Below are 26,213 nucleotides of genomic sequence, written 5' to 3' on the forward strand. Positions count from 1 at the left end.
CTTTAGAATCAAAGAATCATAGGACTGGAAGGGACCTTGTGAGGTCATCTAGTCCAGTGCCCCCACCTCATGGCAGGACTAAGTATTATCTAGACCATTCCTGACAGGTGTTTGTCCAACCTGCTCTTAAAAATCTCCAATGATGAAGATTCCACAACCTCCCTAGTAAATATTCCAGTGCTTAATCACCCTGACAGGAAGTTTTGCCTAATGTCCAACCTAAACCTCCCTTGCTGCAATTTAAGCCCATTGCTTCTTGTCCTATCCTCAGAGGTTAAGAAAAACAATTTTTCTCCCTCCTCCTTGTAGCAACCTTTTACGTATTTGAAAACTGTTATGTTCCCTCTCAGTCTTCTCTTTTCCAGACTAAACAAACCCAATTTTTTCAATCTTTCCTCATAGGTCATGTTTTCTAGACCTTTAATCATTTTTGTCACTCTTCTCTGGACTTTCTCCAATTTGCCCACATCCTTCCTGAAATGTGGCGCCCAGAACTGGACACAATACTCCAGTTGACGCCTAATCAGTGTGTAGTAGAGCAGAAGAATTACTGCTCATGTCTTGCTTTCAACACTCCTGCTAATACATCCCAGAATGATGTTCGCTTTTTTTGCAAAAGCGTTACACTGTTGACTCATAGTTAGCTTGTGATCCACTATGACCCCCCAGATCCCTTTCCATAGTACTCCTTCCTAGGCAGTCATTTCCCATTTTGTATGTGTGCAACTGATTGTTCCTTCCTAAGTGGAGTACTTTGCATTTGTCCTTGTTGAATTTCATCCTATTTACTTCAGACCATTTCTCCAGTTTGTCCAGATCATTTTGAATTTTAATCCTATCCTATCCCCAAAGCACTTGCAATCCCTCGCAGCTTGGTATCATCCCTTTCCGTTGGTGTCCTGGTCTATGGTGAGCTTGCATCTGGTGAGCTTGGAGAGATTGGGAGGGTGGGGGGTGTTGTGTTTGAAGGCAAGAAATGCAGGTTCAGGAAAGATTTTTTTCCAGTATTGGTTGTAGCTGTTTGAGGATACCCTGTAGGGGTTCCAGTGCAGAGTGATAGGTGACAATTGGAGGTGTGCAGTCAAAGGAGGTTTTATTTCTATATTGAAGCAGGTTCTCCCTGGGTATTTGGGTGACCCGTTCCATGATGCTATCTACTTCTCCGGTGGAGGCTCCTTGTTTGGTGAAGAACAACAGAAATTGGTCCGATAAAAGATATTACCTCATCCACCTTGTCTCTAATATCCTGGGACCGGCATGGCTACGACTACAATGCATACAATAATGGGCCTAGAGTTGCACTCATCATTATTTCACTTTCCTTTAAAAACCAGCCTCCTTGCAAGTAACCTGACACGACTGAACATCTAATCCTAACGCAATAACTGCACCAGAACTGAATTACAAACCTTCAAAGCAATATGTGTTACAAAAAAAAGTCAAAGAAATAAAGCACTTTCTATTTTGTAATATAACAAAACCAAAAACTTTTCAAGCTAACCAGATTACATGGTGCAGCCAAAGGTACCTCAGGGAGTGATCTCAACACTCCCCTGGGTCAGGCCTGGCCACTATCTGGATGGGAGATCACCAAGGGAAAACAGGCGCTGCAGGAAGTGCTGGCAGTTCATTGGGGATTACTCTTCCTTCTTTCACAGCTGAAATAATGCCCCATCTTGCTGCTGTACTTCTGCAGATACCATCTTTAAGATACTACGCAAGTGTCAAATCTTCAAGAAGTGCAGTTTACCCTCGACAGAAACGCTAGGATCAATATTGTCTTCACCTTGGTCACCTGCTCCCAAGTTGTCATCTCTTGTTTTTGTTCTAATGTAGGCCCCCATCCTACTTTCATGGATAAAATTATACATGTGCTTAACTGTTTGTTTGATTGGGTCCCTAGACTCAGTGCTTTAGGGGTATGGATTCAGGCCAGAATTTTCAAATATTCTGTTTGAAAACAAAGTCTAGTGTCTTGGGTTGAAAAAACTGGTTTGACTGAAAAACATGGCTATCTAAAACCTCATATTGATTTCCTGAAGCCTACAGGCGTGCACGAAGATGCACTCTCCCCACATACCATTTACTGAGGGCACATTTTTCAATATGAGGAACTTCCAGCTCAACTCGTAAAGCGTGCAAAACCCATAAACTATGTAAGCTAAACAGCTCCTGATTCTTCTTCCCCCCACCACCACTTTTTCAAAAGAACACAAACAAGGAAATTGAATTTTAAAACTGTACTAAAGCAAGACTAACTTTGTACCATTAAAATAACAAGTTAAAAAATTTACATTCCAGTAGCAAACTAGGTAGTGTTTTCTATTCCTGTGTCTTAGTATTGGAACTCCACAGAGTTAAGAAATACCAATTTTTATATATGTAACCTTAAAAATGCACTTAATTTTTGCATTAAATATGCCAGTTTTGGGCTACATTAAGCACAGACGTGTCACTACATTTTAAAGGGTTTTTTTCCTGTTCTGGATATTCATGATAGCTTACATCTAATATAAAAAAGTGTTTTAAATTAAAAAAAATTAAAGCCTCAAAAAGAGGCTTTAAAGTATACTGAGGTACTATGTCTGTGGTACCTACATAGGATGCGTGATGTTTTCAGTTTGGAACAAACCACTTGTTTGCCCTTCTTAGTCTTGCCTAAGGCTGTTGATTTGACAGCAACAAAGTAAAGCTGATCGAGCAGCACATTCATCACGCTTGCTTCCATATCCACAAGGGGCAGTGCAAATGTATGAAATCCAAACCCGATAGCATCTTAACTTTATCAGTACCTAGGACCAGCACTAAACCAGCTACTCAGTGCTTTTGTCAGACAAAAATACTGCTTAAAAATTGCATTTGGCAGCTCTTCCCTCCTACCCATTCTCTTCTCCATATCAATACCTAAACTAGGGAAAGGAAACAAAAGAGGCAGTGTGGTTCTCTATATTTATGTCAGAAGTGTTCAGCATTCCCTTGCCTGTCTGAAGCAAAGCCACCCGCATCTCCACATCCCCGGGGTGCTCATTAAGATTCAGAACAGCAGGCAAAAAACTTACTGCAAAGCTGGAGCCATATAAATGTATAATTTATAAAGAAAACTAGAAACTGGAGCACATGGCTAAGAGACTACACATTCTAGGAAGGAAACAAAAAACCCAGTATGTCAGGATCACATTTCTACAGCCTCTGCTGATTCCTGCTTCTATCCTAGAGACTCTGCTGCAGAAAATTAGCAGGAAAATTGGCTCCTGGTTCCTGGACTGCATCCCAAGCCACGTCCTTGATAGATAAAAAAAAAAAAAAACACTGCAGTGATCAGGGATGCAGTACAAGTTAGCCATCACCATGTTACATTAACAAGCATTAAGTCGTGCTTTCTAGGGCACAGGTGGAACAGCACAATCAAGACTCCCTTATCAGCATTTCATGGAGATTCCCCCAGGGTTGAAAAGCCCTGAGGAAATGATACACTTTAAAGTAAGAAGCAGAGGTTTCAGAGAGATCTTATATATTAAGCTTTTATTCTAGGATGGAATAAGGGACACGAGTCCAATCCAAATTCATTGTTAAATGCATGTGGATCAGTTGAACAAATATATTTGTTGCTGAACTCCATTTATGAACATGCATGCCAAGAGCATGCCCATGCCTCACTGAGAATGACCCCTTGAATATTTGTAGTGCATGTTCAAAAATCTGGGATACTTGACAGATCCCAGGTTTAAAGTTAGCCAAAGCAGATTAATATGAGCACGGTGGGGTAATCTGGCAATTATCCTCGGAAGACATGTGATCCCCAGTTCGAATTAGAAGGGGCTCAGGAACAGAGAGATACGAATAGGTAATAAACGTCTGTTTTACTGGCTGGCTAAGAGTCACCTCTGACTGCGAAGTGGGGGTGCGTGCAGGACCTCTGGCTTCCCCAGGACCCCGCCTGGGTGGACTCGCTGTGGGAAGCGCACGGAGGGGCATATGCTGAATGCTCCCAGGAGAAACCCAGGAGGTGAAGCCGTGTGAGCTTCTTGCCCTGAAGACAGTCTGCTCCATGGAAGAGGAGGCTCCCCAAAGTCCTGACTGGCTTTGTGGGGAGCAGTTCCATAGCATTGCCCGGGGACTCCATGACAAAAGGACCCTTAGAAATGCTCAGTGTGTACCATGGTAAATGGTGAGGAAAAGATATGGACGGGAACTGTGTAATAAAGGGAAAAAAACAAACAAAATATTGCAATTGAGAAATAATCTGTACACCATGCAAAAGCAGACATGCGTGAATATGCCAGGGATGGGTTTTGGTGGGCAGATTATCCATAACATCTTGCTATAAGGTTTTCTTGCACCTCTCTCTGAAGCTGCTGATACTAACCACAGCTAATGATGGAAGAATGAACTTGATAGACCACTCCTCTGATCTATTATGACAATTCCTATGTCGATGAGGATCTTTATTATATACATCTGTTTCTGATCCCATCTAATGTCAAACAATTTCAGACTGCTCTCTAAAGGGAACCCCCAGATAGCTACAGTTTGGTTTATGTCTTGAAGCAAATGGATTTATTTCACTTTCCAAACTCTTTGAGGGTTTTTTGCTTTGTTTAATATTGACTAACTCTGGATGTTCTCGTTATTCATATAAATATCTAATTTGTTTTTAATCTTCTACGCTCCTGGCCTCAATGATACTATGTTACAATGAGTTCCATAGGTGCATTTTACATTGGGTGAAAAAGTATTTTAAATTCAATTTTATTTCAATTTAGAGCCTAAAAAAGTGCCCATGCGCAGTCTCTGAGCACCCTGCAAATTCTATAAAATTACAAATCAAATGTCAATTTCAGTCAGCTCACCCCTTCTGCCAAAAAACAGCTCTCCATACAAAACACTCCCAACAAATTGGCTAGCATTTCACTCTGCTAATCCAAATGGTAGACAAGAAAAATGGGCCTTACAGAGCGCTGGCAACTTTGGGGTCTTTTTGACTGAAGCAGGCGAACATTCCAGATCCCCAGGGGCCTCATGAAGAATACCTGCTGACAGCACCCTCTGAGACGACCTAGCATCAGATCAGGTCTCACAAGTGACTTGTAGAATGGTAATAACACTTCCCTATCTCTATTGGAAATACCTCGCCTGATACATACTATGATTTCATTACATGGCTGCTCAGAATCATCCTGTGATCAACTAATACACCCAAGTCTTTCTCCTCCTCTGTCGCTTCCAATTGATACAGCCCCAGATTATATCAAAAATTCTTTTTGTTAGCCGGTAAGTGCATGAGCTTGGACTTTGAACTATTACATTTCATCCCATTTCTATTACTCCAGTTTTCAAGGTTACCCACATCCTCTTGTACGATATTCTGGTAATCCTCCATATTGGCAATACCTCCCAACTTTGTGTCATCTGCAAATTTTATTAGCGCACTCTCACTTTTTGCACCAAGGTTATTAATGAAAATGTTAAATAAGCTTGGTCCCAAGACCGATCCTTGAGGATCTCCTTTACTAACCTTCCTCTAGCCTGCAAATTCACCTTTCAATATGACTCTTTGTTGTCTCCCCTTTAACCAGTTCTTACCCACCATTCAATACTCATATTAATGCCCATCTTCTCTAACTAATAAATTCCCACATAGGACTGCATCAAATACTTCACTGAACTCTAATTAGATTAGATCAGGGTTTCTCAAACTGGGGATTGGGACCCCTCAGGGGGACATAAGGTTATTACATGGGAGGGGGTCCGCGAGCTGCCAGCCTCCATCCCAAACTCTGGTTTACCTCCAGAATTTATAATGGTGTTAAATATATAAAGAAGTATTTTTAATTTATTAGGAGGGTCGCACTCAGAGGCTTGCTGTGTGAAAAGGGTCACCACTACAAAAGTTTGAGAATCACTAGATTAGATCTACTGCATTTCTTCTATCTAGAAAATCTATTAGCTTCTCAAAGAAAAATCAGGTTGGTGCAGCACAATCTACCTTTTGTAAAATCCTGCTGTAGTTTATCCCAATTAACATTAACTAATGTCCTTAAATATTCTCTTTCAAAATTTGTTCTCAGACCTTGCATACAACTGAGGTCAAATTAAAAGGCCTGTAGTTTCCCAGATCACTTCTCCCTCACCCCCATTTCTTAAATATGTACTATATTTTCAAATTCTCCAATCATGGGATATGACCCGAGTTTATGGAGTCATTAAAAATCCTTGCTATTGGGCTTGCAATTTCATGTGACAGTTCCTTTAATGTTCTTGGATGGAGTTTATCCATCCCTTCCACCCCCAGTTGGTCGCATTAAGCTGTTTGAGTTTGGCTTCCACTCAGATGTGGTCACCTGTACTTCCATATTCTTGTTCCCATTAGCCACCATGCCACTGCCCCAAGCCCCTCGCTCCTCGTTACCCTTATTAAAAATTGAGGTAAAGTATTTGTTTAAAGATAATCTAGATATGGCCCAACACCTAGTCTGCACCACATAAGATGTGGGACCACTAAACGTTGAGTCTTTCCCGGTTTTCTTTTTATTTATATGGCTAAGAACCTTTTACTGTTGGGTTGAATTTCCTTTGCAAGGGCCCCCAATCAAGGTTCAGATGTGATCAAAGGCTCTGCTTCTCTCACAACACATTGCCCCCTACCAGACTTTCAAACTGAAGACAAATCAGCAAGCAAAACACACACACACTCTCTCTCTCTCAAGAACTGACTGCTGCCCCTAAGGAACAGGGGTTTGGATCCCTTCTCCTCTTCCCTCATCCTTCTCAGCTGTTTTCAGCTCTGTTTGCTGGCTCATGTGCCATGGCTCCTGTGTTTTAGGCTCTCTGTAAAAAGACCTGCTCATCTAGCAGGTGACTCCTTTTTCAGCAATTCCACCTTTCACATACATTTGAGATGTAGCTCCATCTTGATGCACTGCATATGCTACCCTCACATTTAAGTGAATGGCCCCTTTCCTTTGATACAAGAACAAGGGTGGAAGTCTTCTCACTCCTTACGCATGCAGAGAAAAAAAAAGTTTCAAGAATTTTTCTAAAATGTTCCCTTCAATCAGGTTCCAAGCAAACATAGTGGTGACCTTTTTTATACATCACTGACAAATGTCAACTAAACCATTTCATCACAGTCAAAAATCTGAATCAACTGTTGATCTGCTTCTGTTTCCACACCTCTATCAAGAGTTTCTTACTATGCAAGGCTTTTTAAATATTCCCTTAATTCAAGGTAGAATACATGTGATATTTCATTTGCAACTAGCACTACTAGTAATAAAGAGTTATTTTATCATCTATATCATCAATTCATTTACTTTCTGAAGACTCATCTGACAGAATCGTTCCCAAGCTGAGAACTGGTTACTACAAGATTATTAAAAAATAGTTTCATTTCCTTGAAAATATTTTCAATGTAATAAAACAATGCTTAGCTCTAAGGAAAGGAAGTACTTCTCGGTATAAGGTGGCTCTGGGTTTTTATTTATTTATTTATTTTCAATAAATCTATTGCACCCTGCCTGCCAGCTCCAACGAAGAATGTTATAAGCACCGGGAGTAAAAAGCACACACCCCCAGTACAAATACAGCCATATTGCCAAAAACACATTTAGAGATAGAGAATGGAACATTTTTCAGCAACAAATTACTGATCTTTATATAGGAATCCCTGGATAAAGTTCTATAGCCCATGTTATGCGGGTGGGTCATTCTAGATGAGGGTAATAACTATTGCCCTTAAAACCACTGGATCTACGTTTCATGTTTGTTTCTCTGCTAGAACAGATGTTGACATCTTATGCTTTTGTGACCCATGTTACACTCCATAATTACATCTTCAGTATTAACACTAGATTGCCATTGTCACCTAAAAACACACTTCACCAGAAAGGCTTATAGCAAAAAGTTTATCCTTTTATCCACTATCCGGGTGATGACAATTAACGGTAAATAGAGGAAGGAGGAGGGAAGACTAGAAGTGCAGGAAACATCTCCCACCCTGATACCAGAGATTTAGTGTTTTGTTATTCAGAAACAAGTCAGTTAATAATGTCTCTCCCAGCTCCATATAGCCTCCCATGCGCCACTGTCTGATGACCATGCCAGTGAGAAGGCAAGCAGCATTACAGCTTAATCACTTTTTAATTAACACTCAAGTAAATTATAACTCGATTGTTCATTCTTACTAACAAAAAGTGTGATGGTGTATGACTAATGCAGACTTGCTTATATTAATGAGCTACAGTGATTTACTACAGTAGGATCATAATGCACTTATATGAGCAAAATCCAGCACCATGTCTTATGTTCACCTTTGACTTTTCTATAGTATAAACAGCCACAGATATTTTGGTGCACACACAAAAACGTGTTTTCTCTCTTATCCTGGATTCCCTTTTTTATCATTAATTTAATTGTTTGGGTAATGTTTTGTGCTCAGTAAAGAGGACTGATACCACTGGTTACAAAAAGCTTTCCCTAGGAAGCGCTACTAATTTCCCCTCTGAAACAATACTGGTTCCCTTCAGTAGGGGCTGCCAATCATGCAAAGCAGAGCCCCCATGGTGGTTTTATGAGCACTGGGAAATCCACTAGAACAATCCACTAGAGACAAGTGGGACTCCAGACTCCTTTTCACTTGTGACATAGACCTCTTCAAGTCCAGGTTCCCAGAGACACAGTAGCCCATTGAGCATGGAGACTGAACTTCCTTCATCCCTAGAAGTGGCCTCTGCAAAACAGGTTGAGATACACGAGTGTGCAAGAAATTTTCAATGCCACTGTGACATCAGTTCTGCAGTAAAACAATTTCATTTTATAGTGCTATCAGTCTAACACCTTACACAAGCACTAAATTAACAAGTTAAAATAATGTAAAATGCAGTTTACAGTGACTTGCAGGGAATAACAGACTACAACCAACTCAGGCTACGTCTACGCTAGGCACCTTTTAGCAACACTGGGAGAGAACTCTCCCGCTGACAAAGTGCTGTTCACACCAGCGCTTTTCGTCAGTAAAACTTTTGTCGGGGGGGGGAGGGGGGGAAGAGAGAGTTCACACCCCAGAATGACAAAAGTTTTACCAACCAAAGTCCAGTGTAGACAAAGCCACAGTCTTAAGCACAAGGAGTTACCTGTTTTCCTAAGCTTTTGGGGAGAGAGGTGAGAGGGAAGAGGGATAATGGAGTGGAGCTTATTTTGGGTTTGGTTTGGTTTGTTTTTTTAACAAGGTTTGCTTTTTAGTGTCTTTTTGGCACGTCTTTATTTAACATATTGACCTCTATAATGTGTGAAGAAAATGCTGACAGGCACAACTGTAAACAAATCTAAGAATATGTCTACACTGGCACTTTTGTCGGTCAAACTTTTGTCAGTAAGGGGTGTGAAAAAACACACCCCGATCAACAAAAGTTTCACCAACAAAAGCGCCGGTGTGGACAGCGCTATGTCGGTGGGAGATGCTCTCTCTCACCGGCATAGAGTGGCTACACAGGAGACCTTACAGCAGCGCAGCTACAGAGGTACAACTGTGCTGCTGTAAGGTCTGCAGTGTAGACATAGCCTAAATGTAAAGTATTTCCAAACACTAGGTGACATCCAAGACAGACACAATTAGCATTACAAATTTATAAATGCCAGCAGCCAGAGTTAAAGAACTTAAGCCACTAATCCCAGTGCTATAGCTTGCTTTCCTGTCCATGTAAGATCTCCTCTGAGTGTCAGTCAAGTTATTAACTCAGTTACTGTAATTCCTGTCAAGCACCAAATAAGAAACTGGCCTTCCAAACATCCTCTGCTCTCAGAACTGTGTGTGTTTCTCCATTTTAACACTCTAGAAAAAGTCAGCTATTTAGTACTGACTCCTCTCTCCCAAGTACATAAATCCTGCCTTTACCCTCAGTGTAACTTGACCTATTTATGACATCCAGGACACTTGCCTCTAAGTACCAGTACATTCTGTGGGATGAGGGGCCTGTATGGATCCTGGCACTCATACGGGCCTGGCTCCCCACTCCCTGGCACCATTACTTACACCCGTGCAATGTACCCTTCTGTCGATCTTAAATAAATGTGGATTCTCTCTCTACCACCTCCTCCCTCCCACAAAGCCACACAGTAATGGAATATCAAACACAAGAGAATTGCATGAAATTAGAGATATACAGGATACCACTTAGTTCTACAAGAAAAAGGATTCGTTAAAGACTACGCTCCTTCTCCCAATTTTTAGTATTTAACTAGCAGCTTTATTTAAAATATGGGCTTTGGTGAACATGGCAAACAAACCCATTTCACACAGATGAGGATCATGCCCTTTTGTGAAACAAGCAACTACCACAATGTATTGTAACTGCAGTAAGCCCCAAGCAAGGAACCAGTCCCAGAACCATTACAAGTTTAGCTATACATCTGTTTAGATATCTTATGTATTGTTAATGCATGCATCACCAGGGCACCCAAGTGCCAGTGAAGCCTACTGATATTGTTCAAAGTCTCGCTGATGTCAGCCAGTAACATGCATATGAGCATCATGCTGCAAGTATGTACAATGGACTATTACTGCAGGCAGTAGATGAATTCGCAGGCTAAGCAACTCCCGCTAGAAATCCCTGTATTTTACAGTACAGTGCAGGCATAACATCTATTGTTAACAGGAGTCATTCATACCACTCTATGTACTACAATAAAAGTGTGACACACACACCCTCATTAAGCCCCTAAAAAAGTAAAAGTTTTCTGTTTGCTGCAGGCAGATTATTTCCCCAATGGGTTATCATTAACTCTAAGCCTTGCAAAACAACAGGCCATTTACCAACTAAACTAGTAGTTTAGTCAGTTTCATATATTTGGTATTTTAAAAGCAAAGAGACAGAACTAACTTGTCAAGCAGTTTAATTCCATATTTCAAGCTACATACATTTTCTTTTGCTCTGTTCGCTGCAACTGTGCATACTGTGCAGCATGTGAGGTCACACGAAGACCTGACTGCCAATATTCTCTGATTGCTCGATACTGTCCACCCCTCAAACATTTAACTCCATTAAAAAATATTTTTTGTCAAAATAATTACTAAAAGGAAAACAGAAAGCAGAAACCGAGAGGAGAATTCATAATTGTGCTTTGTTATAAAGTGTTTCAGGAAGAAGGTTCTTAAAGGACCTGACTTTTTTGCACGGCATTTCTTTGCCTTTTTATGTTTACGGATAATGTTAATGATGATTTGGGACATAGTTTAAAAAGCTTTTTCATTCACCTCTTATTAGCTCTGAAATAAAAGTGGGATAGAAGCCCTGAAACAAAATAAAATTGCAGATGAAGAAAAGTTATCTAACATTGCCTGTAACTATCTGAAGGCTCTGGAACTAAAATCAGCTCCACCAAAATTGGTGCAGCTCCATTACTACTTGAAGTTACTGTACCTACTAGTAATTTTCAGCTACAGAAATCCCTATATGTAATTCATAAAAATGAGTATGACTAAAGAACAGAGACTTTATCACCACAAGGATGCCTCACTTTTTCTGCTTTAGTAAACCTGAAAGCAATTCCTATTCAGAATGAAAACGTCAGAGACAACTACACCCCCGACTCCATCCAAAGGTATGTCTACACTGCAATTAAAAATCCACAACTGTTCTGTGCCAGCTGACTGGGCTCGGGCTATGGGGCTGTTCAACTGCAGTGTTGATGTCCAGTCTCAGGGTGGAATGCAGGCTCTAGGAGAGATGGGAGGGTCCCAGAACTCGGGTTGAACATATACACTGGCTACATTGCAATGAAACAGCCCCACAGCCAGAGTCTGGCGAGCCAAGTCAGCTGGCATGGGCCAGCTGCAGGTGCCTAATTGCAGTGTAGATGTACCCTAAGTCTTGTTATGTCGTAAGTAAAAAATGTAAAAAGGGATGGTCAGTGCTTTACCATGTAGCCTCAGTAAAGCAATCAGCAAGTCAGTGTCAATAAATTTATAGATGGAATTTCTAGTTTTAAGTTAGGACTCCACTTAAAATTTCAGAATGGGCATTTTTTTGACCACACACTAAAACATCTGAAATTTCAACATTACTAGAACAAGTTTCAAATCACAGGATCCATCGTATTATAAAGCTAAACATCTAAGAGTTGATAACTAGAGACTGATTTTTTTCCTTATTCTCAGTAAGTTAATTCACAAAAATGTCATTTCTAACTAAAATAAGCAAGTGCAACGTGCACAAAAAATAATATATTCTGTCAATTTATTTTAAAAAACTATGAGCACACATACCAACATTAAGTGCACAAGTTAGGATTAATTTCCAACATAAGATATCCCATGGACCCACCCAAATTGGGTCTCCCACATCATCCTATAAAATTTAGTCTGTCTACTTGCCCAGTGTGGTGCATTGAAACCTGTGTTAAAATTATAAACTATTGCTTTAAATTCTATGGAGTTTTCCTGGTCCTACTTGCAGGCTAGAGGGCTGTTTAGAGAAGCACCAAGCAGAGTCTTCAGCAGTCAGTCTGCAACAGCCAGCCTAGAGCAAGGTGGTGGGAGGTGTGCCTCTATGCCTTAGGGCCTGCTTTGTGTGTGTGTTTTTGGTTCTTGTGTTAGGATTCTGATTCTAAGACAGTGTGTGTTAGGTTGCAACCTTCTAGAAAGAGTATTTTATATTTTTATCTAAATTCTCTGTATGTATGCCATGAGCATAACACTCAGAAAAAGCCGTAGGGAAAAGAATGACATGACATTTCTCTTTATATCCATTTATACAGTTGCGGGGTTTGGGGTTTTTTTTGCAGATATTTTATACAGAGAAGTCCAGAATAGCTTTCCATGAGTAACTCTCCAACAAGCCTCTGTGGTGACGTGCCACCAAAATTTTATTAAGCAGCTCCTTTAAATTTTGTTTAACAGTGGGCAATATTTGCAATTTTCCCTACATAAAACATTTGTCCCATCTACACTGCAATTTCTTTAAATAAGTAAATAAATAAATAAATAAATAAAAAGCCAGTAAGTCTCTCCTTTTTCCCTTACAATTCATCCTTCCACACCACTCTCAAGCAATAATGCTCTCTTCCCCAGCACCTCATGGAGACTCTTCTAAGTCACTCCCCTATCTGACAGAAGTTCCTCCAAGCAGCAACTATGGCAAGGGGATTGCCCTGTGGCTTCTGGCTGCAAGACTGATGGCTGATATGAAGAATGGGTCCCTACTGCTTCTGAAGTTGGGGGAATTCATATCGGGTTTGCCCTGGGTGGTTGTGGTGGTGAACTCTAAGCTCCCCTCAATACAGGCTCTTTACGCTCTGAGCTAAGACTGAACAGGCAGCATCTTTAGACACCTACTCAGTGCAACAGCACCTTGGTCCCACTGCCTTCTCACACTGCAAGAGTGGGTGGCAGAGACCAAGTGTGAGCTCCTAGCACAGGAGTCGGCAACCTTTCAGAAGTGGTGTGCCGAGTCTTCATTTATTCACTCTAATTTAAGGTTTTGCGTGCCACTAATAAATGTTAACGTTTTTAGAAGGTCTTTCTATAAGTCTATAATATATAACTAAACTATTGTTGTATGTAAAGTAAATAAAGTTTTTAAAATGTTTAAGAAGCTTCATTTAAATTTAAATTAAAATGCAGAGCCCCCCGGACCGGTGGCCAGGACCCGGGCAGTGTGAGTGCCACTGAAAATCAGCTCGTGTGCCACCTTCGGCACGCATGCCATAGGTTGCCTACCCCTGTCCTAGCACATGAGTGAGGAATGCAGAAGGGGAGTACCCATCAGGGCAGCTGTGAAGAAGGCTGAAAATTGTAACAAGCAGAGACAACTAGCATTCTGAGGGAAAGACACATTTTTTTCTTTCCCTATCCATCCCCATTTTAAAGCAATTCTTAGTCAACACGATCCCATCACCATGCATAAAGCTAGTTTAAGTATTTTGAAGAGGGATAACAAGATGATTCGTTGTGACACCCCAGATTTAACGGACTCATTTTTATATCAAGAGTGGTAAAGGGGAAGGAAAATCTGCTGCAGACATAGATTCACCCAGCTGCGTGTTCCTTTCGGTCCCAGCAGTTGGTTTAAATTTTCAACCCTCTTTAAAAGAAAGGGCACTTAGAAATTTAGAGCTTAATTCTCAATTCCCCTGCACCTTGTACAGTCATTTAGGCCAGTGCACAATGAGCGCAAAATGCTGCCATTCTGACTTGGTAGTAGTTTACACTCACTTGCACCAGTGTGAGTGACCCCACAAAACGCAAGCCAAGGCAGAATCTGGCCCTTATTCTGGCTTTATAATGGAGATTCTCTTTCATGTGGCGTAAAGGTCAGATCAATTAACAAGGGGCACGTGCAAACCCTCACAAAGGTTTCCTTTCCAGCTCACCAGTGGTATTTACAAGGGAAAGAAATTCTTCAAGGAAACAGCTCTGTTTCAAAGGAGGCTTTTATACGAAGTTTGAGACAAGTCATGTATAAAATTATGAACAAATTATTTTTCTGGGGAGACAAAATTTAATAGAATGCAAAGAAAAAACTTGAAGTTTAATATTAATAATTCATATGGCCCTGCCGGTAGTCTGCAGCCATCTGTAGCCCAAAAGGTCAGTTCTTGCTGTGACTGCGGTGACAGCATGCGCTAGATTCCTGCATCAGCTCCTTTTGAGTGTTTGTTTCTCGTTTTTATCCTCAGTTTTCTGCACTTCTAGCATGGAATTTCATCAGATGTGTACCCATGTCCAACACGCTCCCCACTTCTGTGCTTTTATTTACCCAATGAAAACAGCTACTAAGCAAAGTCCAAGGACAGTCATAAATGCAAATAAAGCTTATAATAAAATAGATTTTTAACTGTTAGACTAATCGTTTACTTCATAAACACTTCGCTGGACTGGTATTATAGATATATTAGCAGCAGAAATCGATATGCAACATACACTTATACACTATTTACTTGCTCTGAGTTCAGCAAGATCCTGCTCTGAACATAAGGGAATACTATTAACCAATGAGATGTGGACCACTGCGCTCAGACTCTGAAGGTGCCTGCAGAGGTCCAAGGTAATCATGCATGACAGAACCACTCAACTGAAGATTAAAAACTCCAGCGTCAAAATGAGGCTTATCCACTCCTTTTGGCACAGTGAACTCGCAATGCTTTTATGACACTGCTTTGTCTAGTAATAGCAAATTGGTGTTTCTTGGCTCTTGGTGAATAGATACAACAGCCAGTGAGGAAAATAAACTAGCATGAAATAAGTTAATATTTGACGACTGCAACATCTTGCTCTTCAGTCTTTACACTTCCCCACTAGCCTTTAGACAAAATGACACAGCTAAAGACATCTTCCACTGCATCATCTCCCTCTCTGGTTCACTGCAATGGTTTCCTTTCTTTTTGCGTATGAAGTGTAAGCTCCTCATCGGGTCCTCAAAGTGGAAACTGCAGAACATCTCTCTGAAGATCCAGTTGGTCCAATGGAATGGAAAGATGTACAGGACAGACCTGGGGATGGCTGCTCGGCCCAACCAATAAGAAAATCAAGCTAGCTCACAAAGAGCTCTTCAATCCTACAAGGGAGTCAGGTGATCCTTGTTGGGGATTCAATACTAAGAAGAACAAAAAGCATGTTCTGCAAGGAACAGCCAGACTACAAGATGATGCGCTGTCTTCCCAGAGCCTAGACACCACTCTAAGATTGGAGAGGCCTCTGAAGTCAACAGGCAAGAATCCACCAGTAATGGTGCATATCAGCACCAAAGACAATGCATTATGGGATATCTCACAGATTATCGATGACTTCAGGGAACTTGGAAGGCTGCTGAAAATAGTCCAAGTGATTTTTTCTTGGATATCCTTCCCACCACACGAGGCTGTACAGTCTGGATGGCATCAGTCACAGATCCTAGTGAGCACCTTTTCCTGGTCACACTCTAAGACTGCTGTGAGGGGAATCCAAGCCTCTTGCTCTGGATTCCCAAGAGTGTTTCAAACTCCGGGAGCCTGAATGGAGTCCAGCCACTCCCCCACACTCAGGGTCCCTAGGCACACACCCATCTGGTGTCCCCTCCCCTGACACGTTGGAACCCATGGTCCAGCCCGCTAGCCCCTCTGGGCACTGTGCTGACTCTTCGAACTCCCCAGTACTTGAGCACCCCACTCCCAGAATTCCATCCCAAGGTATGGAGCTTCTGGTTTACAATTTAACTCCCCCTAGGGCACACAGTAGTTGTGAAGCAGTCAACACAAACACACTTTGTTTAATCTATCAACTTTATGCTCCTTATATTTAATTGTGCGCAGGAGAGTTCAGATCATACAAAACAATGCAACATCCCAAACGCATTGTCCCTCACTAGCTCACCTTCTCTTGGAAGATCATGTGTGTCCCATCAGTAAGTCAGACAGGCAGGCAGGGTCATCCACCCCATTGCCTACCCCACCCCTGCAGCAGTCTCTCAACTTATTCTGGTGAAGATGGCTCCCTCTTGCTCCTGGTCTGCAAGCTGCTGGATTTCCAGATGCACTCCATCCCTCTCCTGCTGCAGCTTCTCTTGCTCTAGCTTTGAACTGTCCAAAACTCCTGTTGCAGTGGTGTACTCCATCCAAATTAGTGATCAACATTACCCAAAAGAGCCACTGTAGTGTGAATTCATTGCTTCATTTACTATAGTGCTATATACTCATATTTAAACAGTATGACAGGGGAAATATTTAGTTTTTATATTATATATATTATTCTTACAGCAAAATAATAATACTTGGTCAGTCATTTTATCAACTACAACTGGTTGATAACATAGTAAAAGCATCCTGATTGGTTAATAATTAAGTCACACAGTTTCAATATCATGTGCTGCAAAGAGCCGCAGGAGACGCATTAAAGAGCCACGTGCATTTCGCGAGCCTGCATCTGAGTATCACTGTTGTAAAATGACCATCTATCACATAGTCCAGCTTGCCAGGCTGGCAAGATAGACTGGAATGCCCAAGGGGACCGTCTGTGACTCCATGGTAAGATTGTTGTAATGCTTTAGGAGTTCACACTTGTTACTGGGTTAGTGAAAGCTAATTATAGAACATACAACCAGTTTGGAGTTTCTGCCCTGAAACTGGCATTCATGGCCATGAGCCACTCCAGACAGTGTGACAGTAACTGCCCCCTCCCTCACAAGCAGGTCCCCATTTTCTTACATAATCCTGAATTTGAACTGAAATCTCAGCAGTCCCCTTTTTTCAGAATGCCCCAAAACCTTCTCCCAGATGCTTCAGGGAAAGTTTAAACTTTTGCAACAAAGCTTGTTGACGTTCACAATTTTTATAATCTTCTGTGTTCATAAGGGTGAAAGTGTTCATTACTGTCACGGACAAAAGCCTTGGACCAGATATCTGAGTGACATATGCTGGAGGTCTCATGCTTCTACTACTAAAACAGCCTCAGAATGTATAAATATTATAGATGACAATTTCCTAACTCTAGGGGTGTTGCATCCGATATGGGGGGGAATTTAAATTGGACCTCATCTGGGCAGCTAAAGAGGCACTGATGACAGAACTAAAAATTTATGGTAACTTAGGTACAAGTGATCCTGACTTGATCACATTGGTTATGTGCAATCAGAATGAAGTCCAAACGGGTATTTTATATATATGTGTGTGGTGCTTTACAGGGCCAGTTTCACAAAGCTGAAAGCAATTATGAGTCAAATCAGTTGGGAGAAAGAATTTAAACGGAAAATTGTGAATAATAATTGGGAATTGTTTAAGAACATTTCACTAGATGCCCCAAAAGCCATATTTCCACAATCAAAAAGAAGGCCACACTAGTTAAAAAATAACAAATGGGCTTAGTAAGGAAATAAGGGCAGCTATAAAAAGTACATTATTTATATATAGATGTGGCTATATAAAAACAAATTGAAGAGAGAGAAGTAGATAGTAATTAATATAAAACAGAAGCTAGGAATTGCAGAAAATTAATAATGGAAGCAAAAGAACACAAGGAGAAATTTATGGCCAACGGAGTTAAGGACAAGCAGCAGCAGCTTTTTTTAAAGTACACTGTATTAGGAACAAAAAGAATCCTAACAATATTATTAGTACACTTCTAGATGGAAATGGTAGAAGTGTCAATAACAGTGCAGAAAAGGCAGAAGCATTTGATAAGTATTTCTGTTCTGTATTGGGGAGGGGGGAATCAAATGAGGTATTCATATCATGATGATAATGAAACTTTTCATTCCAATAGTAACTCAGGAGGACATTAAACAGTAGCTACTAAAGTCAGCCATTTTTAAATCAGCAGGTCTGGTTAACTTACATCCAAGAGTTTTAAAAGAGCTGGCCTAGGAGCTCACTGGACCATTAAAGTTGGTTTTCAATAACTCCTGGAACATTGGAGAAGTTCCAGAGGATGGGAAGAAAGCTAATGTGCCTATATTTAAAAGTGGTAAATGGGACAATCAACATAATTATAGGCATATCAGCCTGACATCATTCCCAGGCAAAATACTGGAATGACTGATACTGGACTCAATCACTAGAGAATTTAAGGAGGGTAATATAATCAATGCCAATCAACATGGGTTTATGGAAAAAAGATCCTATCAAACAAATTTGTTTTTTTTATTGAGATTACAAATTTGGTTGATAAAAGTCACAATGTCATTTACACTTCTGTAAGACATTTGACTTGGTACTGCACAGAATCTTAATTAATTAAAAGACTGATACAAAATTAACACTGCACATGTTAAATGCATTAAAACAAGCTAATTAACAAGTCTGACAATGTGGGTGAGGTAATATCTTTTATTGGACCAACTTCTGTTAGTGAGAGAGAAAAGCTTTCAAGCTACAATATACTTGTAAATGAGGAATCATCATTGAGCGGGTAGGTTTCTAGTGGGCTTCTGCAGTGCAGTTCTTGGCCCTGTGCAATTTAACATTTTTATCAATGACCTGGAAGAAAATCTAAAATCATCACTAATATAATACCTACATGGGGAATAAAAGATCAATAATAGGCTCTTCAATCTATCAGAGAAAGGTATAAAAAGATCCAATGTCTGAAGCTAGACAAATTCAGATTGGAAATAAATTCAGATTGCATTATACAGGAGGTCAGACTAGATTATCACAGTGGTCCCTTCTGGCCTTATAATCAATGAATCTTTATTTTTCTGAGGGCTAGATCATCCCCTCCCATGTCCACATCTCAGGACATTTCTTTCTCTGTCTTGTACTCCATTCAATCTTCTGCTTTTAATACTTTGTCTCTGCCTCTCAGTCAATTTTGAACCATTTTCATACCACCCATTATGTTTGGAATAGCCTCCATCTTCCTGTGTGTCAAGCAACCTCCTCTCCTTCTTCAGATTTGTCCTTAAAACCCACTATTTTCATTTAGCCTTCTGTTGACATCACTAGGCATCACCCTAGGTAACTCGGGAGGGTGGAAGGCCACTAAGTGTCAATGAAGCCTTCCTGCACTAGGCCTAAGTGAACCAAACTCTATCCTTCCATGTTTAAACTCTAATCAACCTCAAAAGCCAGGTGCAATTGGAATATGTAAGCAACCAGTTATCTGTGTGCAACCCCCTGCTCAAGCAGTAATAATGAGGCCTGCATGTTTCTGGCTGAAGGGAAAAAGGACAAGATAACGGTTTAAAGAAGTTACTAACAAGCTAGGCTTATAGCTGCCAAGAATGACTTAACTATTACCAGGGATGGGAGGGGTAGAGGGAGGAAGGGGGGGGGAGAAAGGGAGGGCTAGAGGGGAAAGGGGGGGGTGAGGCTTAACTGCAAAATGTATAAAAGAAGAAAAACTGTTCCTGTTAATGTGCTTGATTTGAGACTTGCCAGTCTCCTTGCACCGCTTTGGGATCCCAAATAAACTTTGTTTGCTTCTCCCCCTGGTGTCTTTATTGGCGTGAAGCACACCGGGCAACGGACCCGCTGTTGCTTTGCCTCGGGCACTCTGTGCTGGCAACAGTTTTGGCGCCCAACGTGGGGCTCGAGGCTGAAATTTAGCCTTGCCCGGACCCCTCTCGGAGGTCGACAGATTGCGGCGACGACCGACGCCCAGCGCGCACCGGTGACTTTACCGGGGGCCTCGGCGGAGACGTGGTTTGGTCGACCCCGGAGGGCACAACGGTGCAACGCGCTCGAGTAGTGGAGAAGCAGCTGCGGGCGACGGTGGGGAACCGGTCCCGTGGATAGGGCGACGGTGCAGAACCGGACCCTTGGATAAGGTAGGAACAGTCCAGTGGGGACTTTATCTGTCTTGACCTGGGGACGCCCAGTGTCTACCTGTTATGACCTGGGGACGCCCAGTGTCTCCCTATGGGGCAGGGACAGAGTATGGCAGGCAGGGTAAGGTGTACACCCTTGGAATGCATTCTGGTGAACTGGAAAGTGTTTGGATCGGATCCGTTGGTTAAAGGTAAACTGAAAAGGTTCTGTACAGTAGACTGGCCTCAATATCAGCTAGAGGACCAGGAAAGGTGGCCACCGGAAGGATCACTTAATTATAATACGATCCTTCAATTACTTCTGTTTTGTCAGCAAACGGGTAAATGGAATGAACATATGTATGTACAGTTGTTTATGTTGTTAAGAGATAGGTTAGATATTTTGCAAAAGTGTAATTTGATTCCGACAGGTTCGGTAGTAACTATTGTTAGTCCCCAGAACGCCCCCCCACAGCTGTAATGGCAGGTCCGGTGTCCCCTTCGGCTATCACACCCCCACCATATAAAGACAAGGTGTCTCAGGTCCCAGAGATTGCCCCCTTGGTGGAATTTTATCCGTTGATCACTGAGACCATGATGTCCAGACATGGCTCGGATAGGAATCAGGCCACTACAATGCAGGTTTACACCCATGTGCCTTTTAACCCGGTGGACCTAGCAGCCTTTAAGGCACAGGCAGGGGAATTCTCTACGAACCCAAGCAAGTCTATCTCAGTCTTTGAAGGGTGCCTGGCTAGCTGTAAGCCTGACTGGGATGATTGTAATGTCCTTATGCGGACCCTGCTGTCTGAGGTGGAGCGTAAGCAGGTTGTGTCTAAAGAAAAGGAAAAGAGGCAAGTGAAAATGATGGTCACAGCAGTACAGGCCGGTGGCAGGGGAAAATTTCAGGAAGGCGGAAGGGGCCGGGGAATGAGAGGACGTGGGCGCCCTGGCTCACAGGAAAGGCGTCTGGGTCGCAACCAGTGTGCCAGATGCCAGAAGGAGGGACATTGGAAAAATGAGTGCCCCGAAAGAGAAGGTACCCCTATGATGGCAGCGGAGGATCAAGAATAGGGGTGTCAGGGAAGATGGACTATCCTGCCCCCGGAACCCCGAGTAAAAATGCAGGTGGGAGATTCGGACATAGACTTTTTAATAGACTCTGGAGCTGCACGAACAGCCGTAAATCAACCCCTGCAGCTGCCTGTGTCAGAGTCCCTCACTGTGGTGGGTGCCACAGGGAAAGGAACCAAATGCCCAGTATATGCCCCAGCGGAATGTGCTTTGGGAAACAGAACTCTATCTCACAAACTGGTTTACCTCCCTGATTGTTCAACGCTTCTACTAGGACGGGACCTGCTTTGTTGCTTAGGAGCCACCCTGCATTTCACCCAAGATGAAATAAACCTCACCTTACCTGCAGAGAATGCCTGGATAATGACCCTTGCAATTGAGCCCTCAGACATGCAAGCCCCAGAGTGGAGCAAGTGGGAAGACAAAAGGAGGGTTAAAAAGCAGCTTTGCTAGACAGCGTGGGCCCAGGGATTTAAAAATTCCCCCACCCTTTTCGGCCAGGCCCTGGCCAGAGACTTGGAGGAGTGGGACAATGAGAACAGGGTCCTCCTCCTGCAATATGTGGATGACTTGTTAATTGCTGCTGTGGGTCTCATCCCTTGCCTTAAAGCCACTGTGAGCCTCCTGAACTTTGTTGGACTCCTCAAAAGTGGGTGTGCTCGTCCTGGTTTGTTGCTCCAAAGCTCTGTATAGAAGTTATTTTGCTGGATAATGGCAATGTGTATGTGTTCATTGTTGGGAAAGGTGTATGAGTGAAGAGTGGAAGTTTCCTTTGTAAGTTAAAAGAAGCCAAGAAGGAGAGCAGGAAAAAGAACAGAACGAGTTAACTGAGGAAAAAATATAGCTAGCAAGCTCAGTCCAAAGATAAGACACTGGCCCAATCCAAGGACACTGCCCACAGCTAAGACTTGGCCGACAGCCAAGAAAAGGGGGGCCTGAATGGGCCCAAGCAACTATGAGATCTGCAAAACACTGCCAGGCATTAATGAAATGTGTTAGGTTTCTTTTCTCACAGATAAAAGACGTGCTAACCAAAGACCCTAGCAGCCCTGCCACTCATTGAAACAAGGAGACTGAGCCTATGTAAAGTCCATCAACGAAAGACTGCTTTGGCTCCACACTGGAAAGGCCCTTTCCAAGTCCTGTTCACCACCAACACCGCTGTGAAGTACCAAGGACTGCCCATCTGGACCCAGGCTTCTCACTGTAAAAAGACCCTTCCACCTTGGGAGGACTCTCCGACTGATGATAAGCCTATTTAAAGACAGGGTGATGTGCTAGTAACCTCTCCCCTGTATGATGCTGAACCACACTGTTTCAGGAAAAGAGAAGAAGGAACACTTGCTTCACTGAAACCACAAAGTCCAGGAATTCCTGACTACAAAAGACATTAAGAACTGACCCTGGTGAAGAAACAGAATTATACGCTGGCAGGGAGGCTCTTAGACCCCTGGCCTCCCAGGTACAGGCTGAATGTCTAGTCTGCCAAAAGAACAACCCTCAACCAGGAGTGTCAGTGCCACCAGCCACTCTGGAACCTACCCCAGGCCCGGGGCTGGTTTGGCAAATAGACTTTACTGAGTTCCCCCTGACCCAAGGATTCGAATACCTTTTCGTTTTGGTGGATCGATTCAGCGGATGGCCTGATGCCTTACCCCTTGTTTTGCTCCGCATTTGCGCTCTCCCAAAGGGCAGGTTAGGGCTCAGTCCCTTCGAGATTATGTTTGGAAGGGCATGGCCTATGAACGGTACACCGGTTCTGGCAGGGGAGTGGGAAATGGGGTGTGGCTTTTTATCTCAGTACATGTGCTCTCTGTCTGCTGTTCTCTGTTCTCTCCACAGGTATACCAGAGATTTGCAGCCTCTCCTGCTGGATGCCCCTGTCCATGCCTTGCAGCCAGGTGACTCCGTTCTCATTCGGACCTGGAAGGACAAGCCTCTCCAAGAGAAGTGGAAGGGACCCCACACCGTCCTGCTGGTCTCCCACACAGCAGCAAAGGTCAAGGGACACAAGAACTGGATTCATCACTCCCGTCTGAAGGCAGTGCCCGCTCCTGAATGGTGGACCGTCCAGCCTACGGAAAAGGACTACCAGCGACGACCTGAGACTTAAACTGTTATTCAAAAGGCAATAAGGCCTGCTGGGAATGCCCTGTGGTCTCTTTGGACAGTCACAGCGCACTCCCCGTGAAAACTCTAAGCGTTGGTTGTGTTTACTCTCACAGGGCCGGCCTAACCTGGTGGCCTGGCCCTTTTGATTTTAATCTGCCTACTATTGGTAATTGATATTTTGTGGGTATTTGGGGAATTGTAATTGTTAGGCCCTAGGGTCACCTGCCCAGCATGAGTTCAGGTCCAGGGTCTGCCACAGTGGTACTCTTTGCCATAGGGACACTCCTTTCGTTACCTCCTGTTTCCCCCAGGCACATGTGGGATGGAAAGGGATCCCTACTAACTTGGAAACAAACACATATGAGTCCTTGAAGGTTTGCTTTGCCCAAGAGTTTAACCTCTCTAACTGCTGAGTATGCTCCCAAATCCTGCACCACGCAGCAGGGTTACCCTGGAGGGTGGTCCCCCCAAATTGGTCAGATATCTGTTGGGGATGGTTCAGTAGGGGAAGAAATACCTCGGGTACCCCCTTGTCACAAAACTGTACCATTGAATCCCAGTATGCATTAAGGGACAACTCCTGGCCGCCCCAGGCAGTGTAAATCTTTGTATGCCACCTCAGAGCCCATTAAGGAAGGAGACAGGTTGGGTATGATCCTCCTCCCATCCTATGGGGTGGAACGGCTAACCCAATTTTATCATAGGCTCTCTGTGTTTCTCACCAAGTTCACCAATGAAACCTTGGCCATAGAGAAGAGCCTTAACTCAGAGCTATACCAGCTCCGGTTGCTGTCCCTGCAAAACAGACAGGCCTTAGATTATGTTTTAGCCTCCGGGGGCGGGGTGTGTGCCCTTATTGGGAATGAATGTTGTACTTAGGTCCCGGAAAACTCACAGGACATTAACAAGCACGTCCTGTCGGCCAAACAGGCTTTCAAGCAGTAGAAGGCCCAGGAAAGGGAACCCACGGTTTTCGATTCCCTTTGAAGTTGGTTGCCCAACCTAGGAGGACTGGGGGGTGGCCTTGTGCGTCTCCTCCTCACCGGTGTGGTACTGTGCCTGGTCACCCTCCTCCTGATTGCTTGTTTTAAATTGCTCCTCCGTAAGTTTTGTGCCCCCCGTTCCTCAAAAATCTCGGCATACCCTCTCATTGAAAACCCCAGCTTCATAGCACTCAATCATATCTTGTCCACAGAAGATGAGAAAACTCAGCCAAAAGCTTGTTGAGTATTCTCAAAGGAGGGAGTTGTTGACATCACTAGGCATCACCCTAGGTAACTCGGGAGGGTGGAAGGCCACTAAGTGTCAATGAAGCCTTCCTGCACTAGGCCTAAGTGAACCAAACTCTATCCTTCCATGTTTAAACTCTAATCAACCTCAAAAGCCAGGTGCAATTGGAATATGTAAGCAACCAGTTATCTGTGTGCAACCCCCTGCTCAAGCAGTAATAATGAGGCCTGCATGTTTCTGGCTGAAGGGAAAAAGGACAAGATAACGGTTTAAAGAAGTTACTAACAAGCTAGGCTTATAGCTGCCAAGAATGACTTAACTATTACCAGGGATGGGAGGGGTAGAGGGAGGAAGGGGGGGGGAGAAAGGGAGGGCTAGAGGGGAAAGGGGGGGGTGAGGCTTAACTGCAAAATGTATAAAAGAAGAAAAACTGTTCCTGTTAATGTGCTTGATTTGAGACTTGCCAGTCTCCTTGCACCGCTTTGGGATCCCAAATAAACTTTGTTTGCTTCTCCCCCTGGTGTCTTTATTGGCGTGAAGCACACCGGGCAACGGACCCGCTGTTGCTTTGCCTCGGGCACTCTGTGCTGGCAACACTTCCAATGCTTATCTCCTTTCTGGTGCACTCAGTATCTTAATTTATCCTCCACACTTTTTCTCTGCTCCCTATATCCCTGACAATGTCACAGACTTCATGGGGTACAGGAAGCATCGTGAAGCAGGGACTGTTTTATCCTCTTGGATGGGAACCTGAGTAATAGCTGGGAGTGCCTAAAGGGGAGGACTACTTCTTTAAATGACAAGCTAGTATTTTGAGCTCAGGAGAGCAAACAGGAGAACGGCATGAATCCCAAATTAATCCAGGCACTTAAATCCGGGAGTAGAGAGGAAGAAAATTAGTGATGACTGAGTGAGCTCCCCAGGACTGTGCAGTGCCTTTCTCCCAAATATCAGAGGGGTAGCCGTGTTAGTCTGAATGTTAATCGCAGACCAAACTGACTTTAGTTAAAGAAAATCCACCGTACAATAGCTACGGTCATACAAGAGGGAAATTACAGAGGAAAGGTAAAGTCCAAAAACAGAGTCAACTCAGAACTAGAGAGCCAATCTGGTTTTCCATTTCTCCCAAATGACACACAAGCAGTTGGGCACTCCAAGGGGCTTAACTTCCTGCTGTTGACCCACCCCTGGAAGGAAGGAGAGACAGGAAGACTAGTTCTGACTGTGGGAAGACAGTCCAGCTGCTTTTAGAAGCATAAGCTACGCCGCACATTGCTCCCTTGGTCCAGCTCTCCAACCAGGCTCCAGACACCCAGACATATACCGAGGAAGAAAAACATTCCAATGATCACTTGCTAACACAAACCCTAGTTTACACATTCCTGGGAGATTGTTTCTTTTTGCTGTTCTGCAGATTATACAGCCACTTACATTAACAACAGCTATTTCCTGCTGTAGCTCATACGAACACAAAACTAAGCAAAAAAATCACAAGTTAAAAATACTGGCTGAGGTGTCATTGGCAAAACCACTGGGACAAGAAAACTAAGAAGGGACACATACAGACTTATTACTCTGCCAACT

General features: G+C 43.0%; 1 protein-coding gene and 1 long non-coding RNA gene across 6 annotated transcripts in view; both read right to left on the minus strand.

Annotated features, from left to right (window-relative positions):
* RPTOR (regulatory associated protein of MTOR complex 1) overlaps positions 1–26,213 on the minus strand; it is a 297,098-nt gene that overhangs the window by 252,201 nt on the left and 18,684 nt on the right. The gene's annotated exons all lie outside the window — the stretch shown is intronic.
* LOC135974505 (uncharacterized) lies at positions 20,111–25,215 on the minus strand. The gene is made up of 2 exons (XR_010591771.1): positions 20,303–25,215; positions 20,111–20,271 (listed from the first exon to the last, which is right to left on the minus strand). It is a non-coding gene; the product is annotated as an uncharacterized LOC135974505 (long non-coding RNA).

This window comes from Chrysemys picta, chromosome 12 (genome assembly GCF_011386835.1).
Source record: "Chrysemys picta bellii isolate R12L10 chromosome 12, ASM1138683v2, whole genome shotgun sequence".
Taxonomy (NCBI): Eukaryota; Metazoa; Chordata; order Testudines; family Emydidae; genus Chrysemys; species Chrysemys picta.